An 18,786-nucleotide genomic window follows, 5' to 3' on the forward strand; every position below is an offset into this window, starting at 1 on the left:
CTGGATGTTTCTCCCTAGATTGTGCATTTATTGCTTATTGAAATTGCTGCATGGAATGGGATTGGGCAAAAGTCATACAGACATCTACTGGGTAATGCACAACACTATTCATGACTGGTAATTATCTTTCCTGTACTAGCTCCATTTTGTAACTTACAATAACACCAATACCACACACACACACACACACACACACACACACACACACACACACACACCTTTACTCTCTCAACTCCTATCACCAAATACTTCCAAGTATAGGAGACAGAGTATCTAGCCATGTTCTCTTGGAAACAGGAAAGAGCCAGGGGAAGTTTCTCTCACACACAATGTATGTGAAGATTTTACAATATATCGAGTTTTATTTTGTAGTGCATTCTATATTATATTTCCTCTCCTGTGTTCCTAGAGCACTACTAGACAAGACTGCTCAAATGTTGAGCTGGGAGACAGTAGTTAGGTCTCCAAACAAGGAAACATGTGACTCCTTCCCTACTCTATGATAATGAGCAGACAAAACAGATTGTTATTGCCATTAAACTGGGAATCATAAGGCTATTGTGCAAAGGCTACAATAGCTATGCTCTGAATGCCTATGAAAAAGCTCACCCCAGACATGAAGAGTGAAAAAGGAAGGTCCACAAGGAAATCCAAACCCAGTAGGAAGTTTTTGTTCAGATACAACCATACCAAACTGGCTGGGCTCATAAAGAGGTCTTTCCTGAATTTCAGATGGAATCCCACACCTTAGTCATTCATAAAGCTGAGGCATGCCTCTTAATCAAGGCCTTTGTTTTACAGGACTGATTTTACACTTTCTAAACCCAGTGAGCTGTAATAGTGGCCAATATATTCTCTTACATGGGTAAATGTAACATTAGTAATTCAAAATCATGCTATCTGATTAGTAGCAATGTTTGTAGTGAAAAGAACAAAATGTAGTACATTACTTGAATGTAACCAATCTGAAAGGGAAGTAATAAAACTAGATTATCTTAATTTATCTTTCAGTTAGAACACCTGTATAACTGTATTTTAACCACTGGCACATGTTTTCCATTCAAAGCAGCATAGTCAGAGAGGTAATATATTTGTCCTGACTTGGCTCATTTAGTTGAATGTATAAAGTATAGTGAGATGACAGTATTCTTTATTATCTTCCATGTCATAGGATGCTGACATGTGGTATGGAGGCAAAAAAATTAAAACCAAGATGGAAGCTGTAATCAAGGCATTAGAATAGGACTCAGAAGGGCAGCTATGAAGGTATGACATAAGACCTCATGGAGCATCAAAGTCAGGATCATGTATGGTTGTCAATCCTGGACAGTGACAAAAGCTGATGGGAAGAGAATAAACTCATTTGATTGTGATGGAAGAAGTTCTATGGATGGCACCGACTGCTCCAAGATTCACAATTATACACAGAAAACAGATATTATGACACAAATGATCTTGACTTTGTGTGATGACCCATGGGCCTTGTAGTCCTGCTCATGACATTGTGATGCCTGATGAAGAAGAAAACTTGGGTTTTTTACCTTCCCAGTCAGAACTGGATTCTTCCCAGACAGATTCTTCCCAGCCAGATCTGGGAACCTTGCACCTGCAAGAGGATTATGTTCCAGAAGTATGTCAAACAAATACTGAGGCTACATCTCCAGTGTTTTCTCGCCATGAGTTTTGTAAACAACAGAGAGGTTTGGAAGCAGCCTCGCGCAGGAGTGCGAGAATAATTGCTAAGAATTTGCCAATTAAGCCTGCTTTCCATGAGAATCTTTAAGGAGTCAAACATCTGGTCTCAGAGATTAGCTTTCGTTTCTGGTTCCCAGAGAACTGCTCTCGGCGGGAAAGTTAGACTCTATATAGGTGTTTTACCCGCGGAGTAACTTTGCGGAGTCAATTCGTCAGCCTCCGGAGCGAGTTGTGTCTGGACAGCGCGCTCCGTTTCAAGCCTCGTTCCTGCTCAAGCCTTGTCCTTGTTTCCTGCCTTCGCTCCTGCTTCCCAGCCTTTGTTTACCTACGGACCTTGCCTTGTTTCCCAGGACTAAACCTTGCCTTGTTTCACGGATTTTACCAAGTTATTCCACGGACCTTGTTCTTGTTCCTCGTTACCTTGTTCCACGATTCAAGCCTTGTTTTCAAGTATCAAGTTATCTCCTAGCCTTGCTCAAGTTCATGGACTAAAGGACCTTGTCATCTCCCCTCACTTTGCCTGGCAAAGTGAGTGTTTCGGTTATTGGATTACAACTTTGGACCTTAATATTTCATATTGGACATTGTTTCTTTGGACTAATTTTGACCTTTCCTGAAAGGTCTGCTTCTGGACTAACTTTTACATTTGCTTTTACTAATTTTATATATTTCCTTAATAAAGATATTAGATAGAATCTGGCCTCTGCGTATGGTTATTGGTGCTCTGTAGCCTGGGTCGTGACACTTTGGTACTCCATGACATATCTTTACACTTGGAAGAGCTTCTCTTGTTCCTATATACCTGCACTTCCAAGTCATAGTCTTCTTATTTCTTAACTTTTCTGTCACCAATAAATAACTAATTAAAAGATGTGCCTATGCGATTTAATATTTCAAAAATGTAAAACTGTTTTTGCAAAATGTAGTCTGGATTTATTTTCTTTTTAGGACTGAAAATTAGACTTCAAACTCCCTGCAATTGCTGATTCATTTTTTATGCAAACAGAAAAAATAAGGATGTTTAAAAACCATGTTACCTGATTGTGCAATGCATAGTTTGGAGGAGCAGCGATTGAGCTGTGTCTATACATATTCCCTCTTCTTCATACCTGTTATACACTCAAATTAACAGACAGCATCCAGTCTCGTCCAACTACAGATTGCCATGAGATCTGAAGAAGCAGTCTGTTTGGGAAGACTCTCCACAGCTGCAACCACAACAGCAGGAAGCATTCCCTTACCTGGGGCACTGGAGGAAAACGGGAGGAAGAAGTGCCCATGCATATTAGGTTCGCCTAATATGGTTTCTTAGGAGAATTGAATACATGACATCTAAAGGAAACCACTGAAAAGAATTCCTAGCTAATGAAAAAAAAATCTGTCTTCCAAAAAGAGTTTCTAATATAAAGGAAAATGGGGATAGTGGGAAAAGAAATCTAGTAGTACTTTTGAGACTGGCTCATTTCAGCATGATCTTTTGTAGATATTAACCCATTTCTTTAGAGGAGTCTCTGGCTGTATTCACAAAGGACAGTTATAACAATTTGATCCCACTTTAGCTTCTTATCTAGATTTCTCACTACTTTCATCTTCCCTTTTCATTCAGAGACAGAAAAAAACTCTTAGAAAATGTCTAATGTGAAGGCCATTGTATCAACCAAGTGACTTTTATTTTAAAAAGTTTTCTTACATCATTAAAGAGGATTTTATGCCCAAATAAAGATACTTTAATTCCTAATGCAGGCACTCTCATTTAAGGACACGCTTTTCAGTTTTCAAGTTAAATTCTAATCAGCCTCTCTAATCCATTCCCAGTTACACACACACACACACAGAAGAGAAATAAGATTCACTGCTGGATAATTGACATTTGTGCACCGGGCTTTAATAATAATAACAGTAATATAAATAAAATAAGTTAAATTAGAGAGGAGACTGAATGAGTTTAATCAATAAGAAAGTGAATCAGGTAGGGAATTTAATCTTGGGCTTTAGTGTAATTGTATAAATAAGCCAAAAGACCAGTTCAAACAGTAAAGAGATTCAATTATAAACTCAGCTAAAAATTGGTGAACACAGTTTATTGTTCCTCTGCATGCCCTAAACGGATTTCGTCTTTTTCCTTCCAACAGTTTTTAACAATCACGCGATGTATGCCAATGATGAGGTTTTTTTATTTTTGGTGTTTTTGTGTGCACAGCAGAAGACGGCTGAAAAATTGCTCAGCAGAGAAAACAGCAACCATACAGTGCATATTGCAAATAAGCCTGTATTAACATACTCTGGGCATTTGAGGCACCCTGGACCCAAAATGGACATTGGGAACAGAGCCTCTCTGCCTGCAGATGGCAAAAGATGCCCCAAGCAGCATATTAATGATTAACACTTCCACTGAAACCTCTTGACTTGCAAAACTGGGCTTTATATTTCAAGCCACCTTTTAGTCGGAAGTACAGCGGCCAGCATCTTTGACAGGTAATGGCATGCTTTTCCTGACACAGCAGACATGAAATATCCATCAAAAAGAAACCATGGGCCGATGGCAAAAAGCTGTAGCTTAATATTTAAAAGCAGCCCCTTCTAAGCAGAAAGTGCAGCTCATCTAGACACATTGGGAAAGTGGTGCAGCCTGTTAGCATTTTACCTCTGCACATCCTTATCCCATCCCAGAGAAGGCTATGAACTTTAAGGGGCAGCTATTTTAGAAGGGAGATTAGCAGCCAAAAACACAAGGGCTTGGGAGGAGACTCAATGATTTTCCTGCCTGTTAAGAATAAGGATCTTGAGGCTAGACATTTAGAACCATTACACATATGACATTGAAGCAACTAAACAAACATAGGCTAAGTGTCATTTCCAACCTGTGGATAAGTTGAACCAGGATTTTGGGGTTCACACACACACACACACACACACACAAACACAGAGTTTTCTATGCCAAATTTAGTTAGTGTGCAAAAATGAAAAATCTCATGGACTTAAGCATTCAACATGGTGGCTTGACAGCTCTCTTTTTGTTGAGGACAAGAGCACTTGTGAGCATTTTCTAAATCACTAATGTCAAACCTGTGTTGGCCTTACCTAGGTCATTATTACATTCCTATTACAGACTGGATGAAACAGAAAATATAGCACCTTTCCTACCTAAACATTTCATGACTGAAGTGAGATTTCAACGGGGACTTCTGTGAAGTGGCAAGGAGTTACCAGTAGACTGAATGGACCTTATGGTCTCTTCCAAATTTAAGATTCTGTGAAGATCATAAAGTGTTCTGATGACTATTGCAAACTTTGAAGAATAGAAGATGTTTGGAGAGGTATAGACAAAAATGGACATTTTTTTCTGTATTTCATTTCCGCTTCCGTCTTCTTGTTTGTACACTTCATTCCACCAGTTGCATTGCCCTATTATTCAGGATACCAATTCATTCATCCAATGAAATGGATCAATGTCTGTAACAGCTTAAGACACAATTAATGTGTTAGTCTTAAAAGTGCTTCATATGATTCCTAGTTTGTTGTCGAAGGCTTTCATGGCTGGGATCACAGGGTTGTTGTATGTCTTTCGGGCTGTGTGGCCATTTTCCAGAAGTATTCTCTCCTGACGTTTCACCCACATCTATGGCAGGCATCATCAGAGGTTGTGAGGTATGGATAAACTAGGCAAGGAAAGGAAAATATATATCTGTGGAGAGTCCAGGGTGTGGCAAGAGTCCTTTGTCACTGGGAAGCCAGCATTAATGTTTCAGTTAATCACCCTAATTAGCATTGGAAAGGTTTTTGTCTCTTGCCTGGGGGGCATCCTTTGTTCAGTCAATAGCCGTCCTTGGGGCTCATCTGCCTTCAGAGTGTTGGCTCCCTTCTACTGTTTTGATTTTAGAGTTTTTTTTAATACTGGCAGCCAGATTTTGTTCATTTTCATGGTTTCCTCCTTTCTGTTGAAGTTGTCCACATGCTTGTGGATTTCAATGGCTTCTCTGTGTAGTCTGACATGATAGTTGTTGGAGTGGTCCAGCATTTCTGTGTTCTCAAATAATATACTGTGTCCAGGCTGGTTCATCAAGTGCTCTGCTATGGCTGATTTCTCTGGTTGAATTAGTCTGCAGTGCCTTTCATGTTCTTTGACTCTTGTTTGTGCGCTGAGTTTGGTGGTCCCTATGTAGACTTGTCCACAGCTGCATGGGATACGGTAGACTCCTGCAGAGGAGAGAGGATAACTCTTGTCCTTCGCTGACCGTTGCATTTGTTGGATTTTCTTTGTGGGTCTGTAGATAGTTTGTAGGTTGTGCTTCTTCATCAGTTTGCCTATGCGGTCAGTGGTTCCCTTGATGTATGGTAAGAACACCATTCCTCTGGGTGGATCTTTGTCTTGACTCTCATGGCTTGTTCTTGGCCGTGCAGCTCTTCTGATGTCTGTGGTGGAGTATCCATTGGCCTGTAGAGCCCAGTTTAGGTGGTTTAGTTCACTTTGGAGGAGGTGAGGTTCGCAGATTCTTTGTGCATGGTCTGTCAGGGCTTTGATTGTGCTTCTTTTTTGACTTGGGTGATGGTTGGAGTTTTTATGAAGGTATCTATCTGTGTGTGTAGGTTTTCTGTAAACTGTGTGACCCAATTTGATTGGGTTTGCGGATTACCAGAATATCTAGAAATGGCAGTTTTCCTTCCTTTTCTTTTTCCAAGGTGAATTGGATGTTTGGGTGGATGCTGTTAAGGTGATCCAGGAACTTGCTGAGTTCTTCCTCTCCATGGCTCCAAATTTTGAAGGTGTCATCTGCGTATCTGAACCAAACAGTTGGCTTTTTTGGTGCTGTTTCTAGGACCTGTTTTTCAAAGTGTTCCATATAGAAATTTGCTACTACTGGGCTGAGAGGGCTCCCCATGGCCACTCCACCTTTCTGTTCATAGAATCCATTGTCCCACTGAAAGTAGCTAGTGGTGAGGCAATGGTGAAACAGGGCTGTGATGTCTTCTGGGAAGTTTTGTTTGATTAGTGTAAGGGTGTCAGCTACCGGGACCTTGGTAAATAGGGACACCACATCGAAGCTGATCAGGATGTCCTTGGTGCTTAGCCTGAGGTTGCTGATCTTTTCTATGAAGTGTGTTGAGTCCTTGATATAGTGCGCAGTGAGCCCAATGTGGGTTTGTAGCTGTGTAGCCAGAAATTTTGCAGGTTGTAAGTCAGCGATCCAATGGCACTTACAATGGGTCTGAGTGGGATGGAGTCCTTGTGGATTTTTGGGAGTCTGTAAAGCCTGGGTGGGAGGGCTTCTGATTTGCACAGCTGTTGGCGTATTTAAAGTTAATGGAGGAGTTCTTGATTAGAGTGTTCGTTTTTCTGGTGATTTTGTTAGTAGGGTCTTGTTTCAGTTTCTTGTAAATTGTGGGATCTAGAAGTTGTCTGATTTTTTCTTTGTATTGTTCTATTTCCATGATTACCGTGGCATTCCCCTTGTCAGCTGGGAGAATGATAATTTCTGGATCTGAGTTGAGATCTTTGATGGCCTGTCTTTCTTTTCTCGTTATGTTGCTGGGGGGAAGTTTTGCATTTCTCAGGATCCTTGCTGTTTCCATTCTTACCTCCTCCGCTTCTTCCTCAGGGAGCCACACCCTGGACTCTCCACAGATATATATATTTTCCTTCCCTTGCCTAGTTTATCCATATCTCACAACCTCTGAGGATGCCGGCCATAGATGTGGGCGAAACATCAGGAGAGAATACTTCTGGAACATGGCCACACAGCCCGAAAGACATACAACAACCCTCTGATTCCTAGTTTGTTTGTTTTTTTGTTTTTTTCGTGTCAGGAGTGACTTGAGAAATTGCAAGTCGCTTCTGGCATGAGAAAATTGGCTGTCTGCAAGGATATTGCCCAGGAGATGTCTGGATTTTTTTTTATGTTTTACCATCCTTGTGGGAGGGTTCTCTCATGTCCCCACATGGAGCTGGAGCTGACAGAAAGACCTCATTCACGTTTTTCTCGGATTGGATTCGAACCGGCAACCTTCAGGTCAGCAACCCAACCTTCAAATTAGCAATTCTGTTGGCACAAGGGTTTAACTCATTGCACCAAAGGGGACAATTTTGCTCCAATAGAATGACATGGCCTTTAAAGAGGTCTCTTTTGGTCTCTTACATGTAAAATGGAGCAAAGATGTTCTCAGAATAGAAGTAATATGTATTTATTTTTTGCATGTTTACAGCTACATTTATTTAACAATTGCTCACTCTACCTGGAGGAACTTTTTATCTCATGCTCTGTTCTCTTCTACACTGTATTTCCACTGACTCAGAAGCTGTTTTTCTAATTTTGGCATATATCGTGGCTACTCCGGTGTGCATCTTCATGTGCAGATACATATAAATCACTGTAAACACCCACGTATACACCCACGCTTTGAGCCTGTCAAATTCATATTCAGTATCTTGATATCACACATTTTTTCAAAGGTAAAAAAAAAAGAAAAGTCGTATCACACATAGATAACTCATTTAGAAATCTATACAGTGGATGCCTGGCTGTCTGATGCAGCTGCTATTTTGTCTATAAGGTATCCTTTGAATCCCAGTGAATTGAATACCGTATACAATGGCTAAAAGTATTTAAGTATGTCAAGGTAGAAGGAATGTATGGGTTTTCAGAAAGATTTGTTTCATACAGAGCTCTCCTAGAAAACATCAAACAACACAATGGCACACACATTATCCAGACATACATTTAGTCTCAGCAGCACAAGGTGGAGAGTAAAATCAGTACTACCCAGAGGAAAACAACCCCAGCTGTTTCTGGACCACAAATCCAGATATACAGATTAAATCATATGGTGGCATAAACACTGAATTAAAAGTAATAAAGGAGAATCTGCAAGCTTGGATGTAACCTTGGCTCCTTCTATAGGAAACTGTTAATGATCAATAAAGTAGTCTCTGAAAACATTTTTTTCAAAATAAGTACTGAAATAATAATCTCTCTCTCTCCCTCCCTTCCTCCTTCTCCCTCTCTCACACACGTTCTCACGTGAGTAATTGAAGGGGCTAATTAACAAGAGTCCTTAGATCCCAAGAATCAAAGCTTCTGCTAATGTTCTCTTTATGAGATGCTTCTCTTGAAGACAAATTAAATGTTATCTAATCTTGCAGCAATAGGAAAAGCTAATCTTCTGGGTTACTTTTTCATCTACTGCTGGAGTCAGATGTCTCCATTAGAGGAATGCCAGCTCAGGGTGCAAAAACAACAAAGCCTCCCTTTATATACAATATTCTAAAATTACAGATATCGCTTGCCTGACCTTGCGGTAATCGGTTGCTCTGCTGGTTGATCCATTTATTTTAGCTGAAACAAGCTGCTCAGCAACTGTCAGTAAAGCCTTGTCTTCAGTGAATTAAAAGCTACATATTGGAGAGAACTTGCCTCAAGCCTACTGTGATTGAAATCTGACAACACCTTTTTATACCTCCAGGTGCCTCAATGAAAGGTTGAACACTCCTACCTTTCCATGGCAAACAAGCCTGGCTTAATCCTTCAGTGGTACCTGAGGTCCTCTCCTCAAATATTAAGAAGCTTATTACTGCTGGTGGGCCCCCAAAGAAAAAACAATGATTAAGATTGGGGTTTGCACCTATTTGGGGATTCTTAAATATTAAGTTTTATTTATTTTTTGCATAAGCTTCAACATGGTAGAATTTGGTTTGCTTATTCATTTCTTTCAAAAATATGCACCACTTTCAGATGAATGTGAGATTTAAGCTGGCATTCTCCTAACAATTTCAGAGGACATCCACTAGAGGACAGTATGAATTCATCAGTGTGAAGAGAGAATACCATTAATAAAAAATGGAACATCAGCTTTGTAGAGCAAAAAGCAAAATTAGCAGTTTATTTTATTTCTTTGGCACGGGTTTGGAGAATCTAAGAGAAAACAGAAAAGTTATGCAAAGTAAATTAACATGACTATCTCTTCCATTTTCCCCAAGTCTCAACTAATAGATGCACTTGGTCATACCAAGTTTAATTTATTCACATTAACCAGTTAACTGGTGTGGCCCAGAAAATTAACTTGGACCACAAAGCAGTTTTTCATACCATTATCAAAGCTATTTTTCTAGACCCACCCTGGGAATTGGGAGGTAGAAGCACCAGTGCTAATCAAAGTAGGGGTCAGTGGACCAATGATGATCCACAACTTATTGACAGCTAGTCGGCAGAAAAGTCTAGAAAATAAGCAAACTGCTGCAGTAAATGGGCACAAATTGGATGTCAGTTCTTGATACAGAGGTAGCAAGGCCTCAATACTCTAAAAGCTCTAGATCAGGCATGGGCAAACTAAGGCCAATGGGCTGGATGCGGCCCCCTGGGTGATTATCTTAGGCCTCCTCATTTTCCTTGTCCTCTTGGCATAAAGACACGGTGGCTCACTGTATCCTTATGCCAAAAAGATGAGGGAGGAAGGCACGTAGCAACTGAGAGCCTTCCGGAGCACTGTCAGCAACCACCTGTCTTGCTCTCCACCTGGCATAATGTCAAGATGACAGCCTGAGGATCGGGGGAGGAGGATCGAGAGGAGGATCAGGAGGGAGGATTGTGGGTTTTGCTGCGTGTCTTGCCTTTCACCCAGCATAAGGATGGGGTGAGCTGCTCCATTCTTATGATGGGAGGACAACGTGAGGATGACCCAGGCCCTCCCTGTCACCTCCTGACCCTGCCCTTTCCTGGGCCCACCCCACACCACCCTGCATGTGTCAGGTCTCCCTCCCTCCTGGCCCAGCCCCAAGGCAAAAAAAAATGTGCCCATGCCTGCTCTAGATCCTGTCTGGTATGAAAAGGCACAAAGGTCAGTTTTGGTTAGTACTTGGATGGAAGCCTGCCATGAATTTCAGGTGATGTAGGCAATATTTCAGAGGAAGGTACTGGCAAAACTATGTCTAAGTATTTCTCGCTTAAGAAACCCTATGAAATTTGTGGGGCTGCTGTACATCAACAGGCAACTACAAGGACCATGCCAATGGTACTTCTGCTATGGAGTCCTACAGAATTCCATCTTTTCAATTCATTTCTCTGGGTGTCAACATTAAGTTTGCTAAAGAAAATTAAAGACAACATTTAACATGTATAAAACAAGTACAGAATTTAAAACAAAACTGAAATGCGAACAAATTTAGGCAGTACAGGTGCTAGTTGCTCTGAAGATCTAAAAAGCATTATTCAGGGTTTTTGTATGTTTTCCGGGCTGTATGGCCATGTTGTAGAAGTATTCTAGAATATGGCCATACAGCCCGGAAAACATACAACAACCCTGTGATCCCGGCCATGAAAGCCTTCAACAACACATTAAGCATTATTCAGTTTTTAAAGTGGAAAGGTTAGAATGTTCTTTCTCTCTTGCTCAAAAGGACCACAATATAATTGATCTTTTTAGCCTGAGATTTTGCAAAAAAACAAAAAACAAAACAAAAAAAACAAAGAAGAAGAAGACGACTCCTAAACTGGTCTCCAGTCAGTAAACTCAAGTTCAGTCTAGTAGGATAGCAATTCTGTAGGTAGATGGTTCCTGGGTTAAGGGATATGGCATTCAACCTGTTCAGGATGATGTCCATGTGCAATTCACAATTCACTAGAAGATTCAAGTGACCTCAATGGTTATAAGAGGAAGGAGCGTCAAGCCAATCCTGACCGGGACCACCTTCCACCTGGAAACCGATGTCCTCATTGCGGGAGAACATGCAGATCAAGAATAGGTCTCTTCAGCCACCTATGGACCCACCCCCAAGACCCCACAACTGGAAGACCATTATCCTTGGCCTACGAGGGATCGCCTAAGTAAGTAAGTTATAACGCTGGTATTTATTTATTTTTTAAACAGCACAGACTGGTATGTTTGCCACAGTCTCTCCTGGATGGAACTATTCACTCTCTGCTAACCTCTCGTGCAGACAATGGCAATGCATTTTTGTGGGACTACCCTTAAATACAATTTAAAAACTACAGCTTGTAGTAGAATTGTGAACGGGTACAACAAACAGCAGGCCTATACTCGCATTTTTGAAAGGGCCACTATGTTTCTAGGTGCATTTTGAAGTGGATAGTATTCTTCTGAGTTATAATGCCATTGGAATTGCAATTTGAGGAGTCACTAAAGTGCTTTGGCAGAGAATTTGAAATAGCTACAAACCCTCATATGAAAGCCAAGAATATACTGCATTCTAAATAGGTTTTAGGTTGAATGAAAAAGCATAAGAAGGACTGCATGCTCTACCATGAATATGGGAAACAGAAGATAGTGGTGCGCTGTTAAAAAACTGGTTTCAGAGGACCACCAAGAGACAGAATAACTATCAATTTGTTGCATTAAGTAGAATCTTATATTTGATGCTAATCAACACATACATTCTTTGGAGATACACTGGAGCCTTGGCATCCACTGGGGTTAGATTCCAGGACACCTCAGTGGATGTCCCATCATGTACAGTTTTGAAATGGCATCTCTTATATAAAATGATGAACAACTCAGATGAGGGCAGGAGAAAGCCTGAAGATTTGTGGAATGGTGGGAGCTATGATGGGGTATTCCTACATATCAGTGTAATGCTTGGCACATGACAAAATCCAAGTTTGCTATTGACATTTTCCCTCTGAATAATTTTTGAGGTTGGATTTGTTGAATGTGTAGATGCAGAACCTCTGGATACGGAGGGCCAACTGGATTCTATTTTTATAAACCTGATATTGGCTCCATTATTTCTAAATATGGAACATAATATATATTAATATTCTGTTTTTTGCATGATGCAATGAATAGTTTTACATCTGTTTCTAGATGCTTATCACAGATTGATTTAAAAATAAAAACACATAAAAATGGCAGCAATAAAGATGTTGCGATGTTGTAACTTGCCTCGAGACACAAGGAGAAGCGGGTAAGGAAAAAATATTATTTCATCATCATCATCATCATCATCATCATCATCATCATCATCATCGAGAAGACATTTGAATATCCAGTAAATCTTAATTCCCAGTTCTCCTTGTCTTTGGCATTGCAAGTTTACAAATTTTATGATTTATCTTTCCATGTCCAAAGTACAGTAGAGTCTCACTTATCCAAGCCTCGCTTATCCAAGCCTCTGGATAATCCAAGCCATTTTTGTAGTCAATGTTTTCTATATATCATGATATTTTGGTGCTAAATTTGTAAATACAATAATTACAACATAACATTACTGCGTATTGAATTACTTTTTCTGACAAATTTGTTGTATAACATGATGTTTTGGTGCTTAATTTGTAAAATCATAACCTAATTTGATGTTTAATAGGCTTTTCCTTAATCCCTCCTTATTATCCAAGATATATGCTTATCCAAGCTTCTGCCGGCCTGTTTAGCTTGGATAAGTGAGACTCTACTGTAGTTGCTCTTTATGATTTTATTCTATTTCATGACGTTTTGATGACTGACTCCAATATTGGTGGTTTTTAAAAATTTGACATTAACGATTTCAGAATGTTGCCAGGGCAAATAAAACACAATTCTCAGTTGTGCCTTGGCATCCGCAGTTGAAGTTAATGATGTGGAAAAACTGTCATTTGTAAGCAAGACACGCAAATGAGTTGCTTCCTTGAAATACATGCGTGTTTCAGGGTTGTTTTGACAAATCCCATTAGAGGCAGAAAGTTGCAAGGAACTGTTTGGCTATCAATTTGAACTGCCCAGCTTGGCTCTCCATGGAATTTACTTGAAATATTTTTCTTGGTTCCAGTTTGCCCTCTCTTCCTAAAAAGTGGAAATGTTATGTGGCGAGAGACTCTGGAATTAATAGCTTATTTTCCTACTTGGCCGCAATACCAGGCAAACCTTATAATGAAATGACTAGTATGTGAGCCACAGTCCCTGCTCAGTATGATATAATCAGTGCCCTACCGTATAATTGGTATAATCAGTGTGATGATTAGAATGCTCAATATAATCATGGCTGCTGGGACTTGTGGTGTTGGGTTTCTAGCAATAACAGCTGAAGAAGAGCTTCCTGTAGCCAAATTGCCACAGGCGTCTGCTGCGCTAGCAGAGGCTAAAGGGCTATCCTCCCATGGCTTCATAAAGTTCAGATGGACATGATATGTGGCCAAGTGACACCTGTCAACATTGATAGACACTTTTGCTTCAATCCAAGCTCTCTAGAAAGACAGCTGATGTAGGGACGGCAGTGTTCAACTATCTTGTCACTTTACAGGCCAATTCCCGGATTTGTTGAAAAGAACATTAGTAATTTCCAGAGCTTGAAAGTAACCTGTTGAAAGTGACAAAATTACTTGATCATCATATATATGTGTGTATATATGAAAAAGAGAGAGACAGACAGAGACGTGCCACATCATTTATTTCAGCAGTATTCTGACAAAGATGTTGATGTTTTCAGTAACAAATAATTTCATTTATTTAAGAATTCGGGTGTATATCTGGAAAGGAGTCATTCATGGAATTATTTTGTCCACTGTTATTCTATCTATCTATCTATCTATCTATCTATCTATCTATCTATCTATCTATCTATCTATCTATCTAGTGTGTGTGTGTGTGTGTGTAGAAGTAACACACTGCTAATAGATTGCCTTTTATCTATCAGGAAGGAGTAACTGCAACAGATTATCTTGCATTAAGTAATACTAAAGCACAGCTTTCCAATCAGTTCATGTCAGTGACACACATTTAAGACATGCATCATTTCACGACACATCATTCAACGTGCTATTACACACAGTTTGGAAAGCTCTCCATTAAGGTATTGCCTTTTAAAAAATGCTGAAATCCTAGATTGGCTACTAAGTCATATCTGCATAATAATAATAATAATAATAATAATAATAATAATAATAATAATAATAACAACAACAACAACAACAACAACAACAACAACAACTTTATTTGTACCCCACCCCATCTCCCCGAGGGATTTTGGAGCGGCTTACAACAGTGCAAATAATACAACAACACTCAAAATAAAATTATAATAATAAAACAATAAACCAATAACCAATTTAAATAGAATCAATACAAGTAACCAAACAATCCATAAAAGTGAAAAGTGAAAAGTGAAAAGTAAACCAAACATATTAAATGAAAAAACAAACATCATCCTTTAAAACCAAAATTATATGGTATAAAACAATTAAAATATAACTAAGGGTCTCATTACACTGAGGTCCTGAAGCCAGGCAACAGTGGAGGGATTCGCCAGGGCAGAGTGGTGAATCTGTGTGGCAGTGGGGGAAACCGTCACCCCACGCCCCACATCCCCATCACACAGAGGAAGTTGTTGCTGCTTGGCTTCTCGCCGTTCTATCTAATGAGAACAGAGGAAGCCTCCCATGCTTTCTGAGCAGCATCCTAGGACGCTGTCAGGATGCTTCCTTTACAGAGCCCTGTTGGAAATAGCCTTATGTCGTATGATGGGCTCTTTCAAGGAAGCATCCTAGAAGCATCCTAGGACACTTCCCGAAGTCCATCTGATGAGGTCATAAGTAATTTCTTCTGGCCTGACACACCCCTTATGAAACAGTCACTGGATTGGATGTGGGAGGTGCAAGGAGAATAATGTTTGCATCTTTCTTCTAGCACCAAGTAATCCTGCTTCAAAAATTTACATACAGTGTCCCGCTTCTGATTGTCACAGGAGGGAACACTAAGGATCTTGTTTGTCCAGTGTGGTGGCTGGCTTTTGTTGTGGACTGAGGTGGTAATTACATAGGTTTTCAAACTCCTACTGAACATAGACCGGTTACACATCTGTGACTCTAGGTTATGAATCTGTAATTTTAATAATGAATCAAGCAAATAGTTTCCAAACTTAGGCTGGAGCCCGATTTAGACACATATAACTGGGCGGCAAAAGTGTCCCTTCTTCCTGTAAAAAGATGCAGACACTGAAAAATGAGACCCTATGCAACAGTATTAAGTTATGGTGTAATGAGAAGGATCTGGCTCTCCATCCCAATAAGTCCAGTGGGACTTCTTCAAGATATAAATTTAACCTCTGCAGACATTAATAGAAGGCAATTCCTGACCTATGGTAAATAAGATACAGCTGTATTAAATGTATTCCCATTAAAGCTGAATGCTTAATGGAAACACCTTGCTAAACATCATTTTATCTAGCTTTCAACCTTTCAGATCTTGAAAGCTGCCCAAATCTGTTTGTTTTGATGATTTATGCTAAATGGGAAAAGATCATTTTTTAAAAAGTAAAAGTCAAATATTATTTCATCAGCATAAGTACACACCATAGTCCTCAACCATTAATTCTTCCGATTTTTAAAATATATTGAAATCTCTTGTCCTGCACAACTCAACTGGAATTACAAAATGATCTGAGAAATAAAAGTGGCATTGGGGATAAAACAAGTTTAGGATTAAAAATTCAAGCAACAAAAAACGACGGGTTGCAGATTTCTCTAGATTTTTACCAATATACCATGACAGACAACATGTTTCTGTATAACTTAATCATGCTAAAAAGATAAGAGCAACATAATTTTAAGAAAGTGTGCAGTAACCTTCTGAAATGACACAATGTCATGCATGTGTATATTCTAGCAAGAGGAATAATAAAACAGCAGTAGAGAACATATGTTACCAATATAATGTCTGGATGTGAATGAAATATGGATTTCTATTACCACCAACCATAGACCACACAACTAACCCACACAACTTTGTGAACTCCACTTGGCTTCTGTAAATTAATATGGACATTAGTTCAGATTTTATATCATTATATAATTTTTGTCTATATTGGTTTAAATTATTGATGTTAGATTTAATTCATGGATCTTAGCTTTAATTTGATGTTAGGTTTTAACTGCTGTTTTCATATGTGGGTTTTCCTGGGGTTTTATGTCAGTATTTATTTGTTTTATGGAGACATTGAATGTTTGCCATTGTATGTTGGAGTCCGCCCTGAGTCCCCTTGGGGAGATAGGGCAGAATACAAATAAAGTTGTTTATTATTATCAACACAACGATGTTGTATGGCACAGCAAACAAGATAGATATGCTGGATTTTGTTTTGCAAAACCACAAGTCGAACACTTCCCAAGTGTCTAAGACTGTGTGATGTATTTTCTGATGATGTGTGCAGATCCCAGTAGGGTGGCCTTTTGCAATTGGCAGATGGTGATTTTGTCAATGTCTATTGTTTCCAAATACTGGCTGAGATCTTTTGGAACGGCACCCAGTGTGCCCATCACCACCGGGACCACCTGCACTGGTTTCTGCCAGAGTCTTTGAAGTTCAATCTTGAGGTCCTGATAGTGGCTGAGTTTTTCCTGTTGTTTTTCATCTATGCGACTGTCACCTGGGATGGCAACATCAATGATCCAAACCTTGTTCTTTTCCACAACTGTGATGTCTGGTGTGTTGTGTTCCAGAACTTTGTCAGTCTGGATTCGGAAGTCCCACAGTATCTTTGCGTGCTCATTTTCCAATACTTTTGCAGGTTTGTGATCCCACCAGTTCTTTGCTGCTGGGAGGTGGTACTTGAGGCATAAGTTCCAATGAATCATTTGGGCCACATAGTTGTGCCTCTGTTTGTAGTCTGTCTGTGCGATTTTCTTACAGCAGCTGAGGATATGATCAATGGTTTCGTCGGTTTCCTTGCACAGTCTGCATTTTGGGTCATCAGCTGATTTTTCAATCTTGGCCTTAATTGCATTTGTTCTGATGGCTTGCTCCTGGGCTGCAAGGATCAGGCCTTCTGTCTCCTTCTTCAGGGTCCCATTCGTGAGCCAGAGCCAGGTCTTCTCCTTATCAGCTTTTCCTTCAATTTTGTCAAGGAACTTTCCATGCAGTGTTTTGTTGTGCCAGCTGTCAGCTCTAGTTTGTAGTGTGGTTTTCTTGTACTGGTTTTTTGTCTGCTGTGTTTTGAGGAGTTTCTGATTTTTGACTTCAATCAAAGCAGGTTCTTCACTTTGCTTGACATATTCTGCCAGGGCATGTTCTTCTTCTTTGACTGCTTGTTTTACTTGTAAGAGTCCTCTGCCCCCTGATCTTCTAGGCAGATATAGCCGGTCAACATCACTGCGAGGGTGCAGGGAATGATGAATGGTCATGAGTTTTCTTGTTTTTCTGTCCAAATTGTCCAGTTCCACCTGTGTCCAATTTATAATGCCAGCAGTATATCTTATGACAGGTTGGCCCAGGTGTTTATGGCCTTGATGGTGTTGCCTCCATTGACCTTGCTTTTGAGAATTTTTCTGACCCTTTGTGTGTATTCTTTGCTGACCACAGTTTTCACATGTTCATGCTTGATGTTGTCCAGCTGTAGTATGCCCAGATATTTATAGGCCTCTTGCTGGTGACACTTTATTGTTTGGCCATTGGGCATATTTATGCCCTCACTTCTTCTTCTTCTTCTTCTTCTTCTTCTTCTTCTTCTTCTTCTTCTTATTATTATTATTATTATTATTATTATTATTATTATTATTTTATTAAGACACAGCAAACAAGATAGATATGCTGGATTTCATATCACAAAATCACAAGTCGAACACTTCCCAAGTGTCTAGGACTGTGTGATGTATTTTCGGATGATGCGTGCAGATCCCAGCAGGGTGGCTTTTTGCAGCTGGCAGATCGTAATTTTGTCAATGTCTATTGTTTCCAAATGCTGGCTGAGATCTTTTGGCACGGCACCCAATATTATTATTATTATTATTATTATTATTATTATTATTATTATTATTATTATTCAATCTTATTTTTAAAGACCAGAAAATATTATGTACGATCATGAGATTAAATATGTTTTTTTCAAAGGATTTAAATTTATGTTAGCTTTCAGGGCTCAGCTTAGGAAGAGCTTGGAATTAGTAGATTGTACTACAGCTGTCATGTGGCTCACCATCACATCAGTAAACATTTTGTATTGCAGCTTTTTAAATAAAGGTGGAATATATCTTACCCATAATTCCAAAATACTCCAAATATTCCATAATCTAACTGTCCAAAAGTGAAAAAGGTTTCACTATCTCAGCAACGTTAATAACACTATTAAAACATTGTTTATAAAATTATCTACAGTCTATGTGTATAAGGTATATATGA

General features: G+C 39.5%; 1 protein-coding gene across 4 annotated transcripts in view; it reads right to left on the reverse strand.

Moving 5' to 3' along the window:
* The window catches only part of suclg2 (succinate-CoA ligase GDP-forming subunit beta), a 273,247-nt gene that overhangs the window by 18,648 nt on the left and 235,813 nt on the right, over window positions 1-18,786 (reverse strand). The window lies entirely within an intron of this gene.

Source organism: Anolis carolinensis, chromosome 2 (assembly GCF_035594765.1).
Source record: "Anolis carolinensis isolate JA03-04 chromosome 2, rAnoCar3.1.pri, whole genome shotgun sequence".
In the NCBI taxonomy this organism is placed as follows: Eukaryota; Metazoa; Chordata; class Lepidosauria; order Squamata; family Dactyloidae; genus Anolis; species Anolis carolinensis.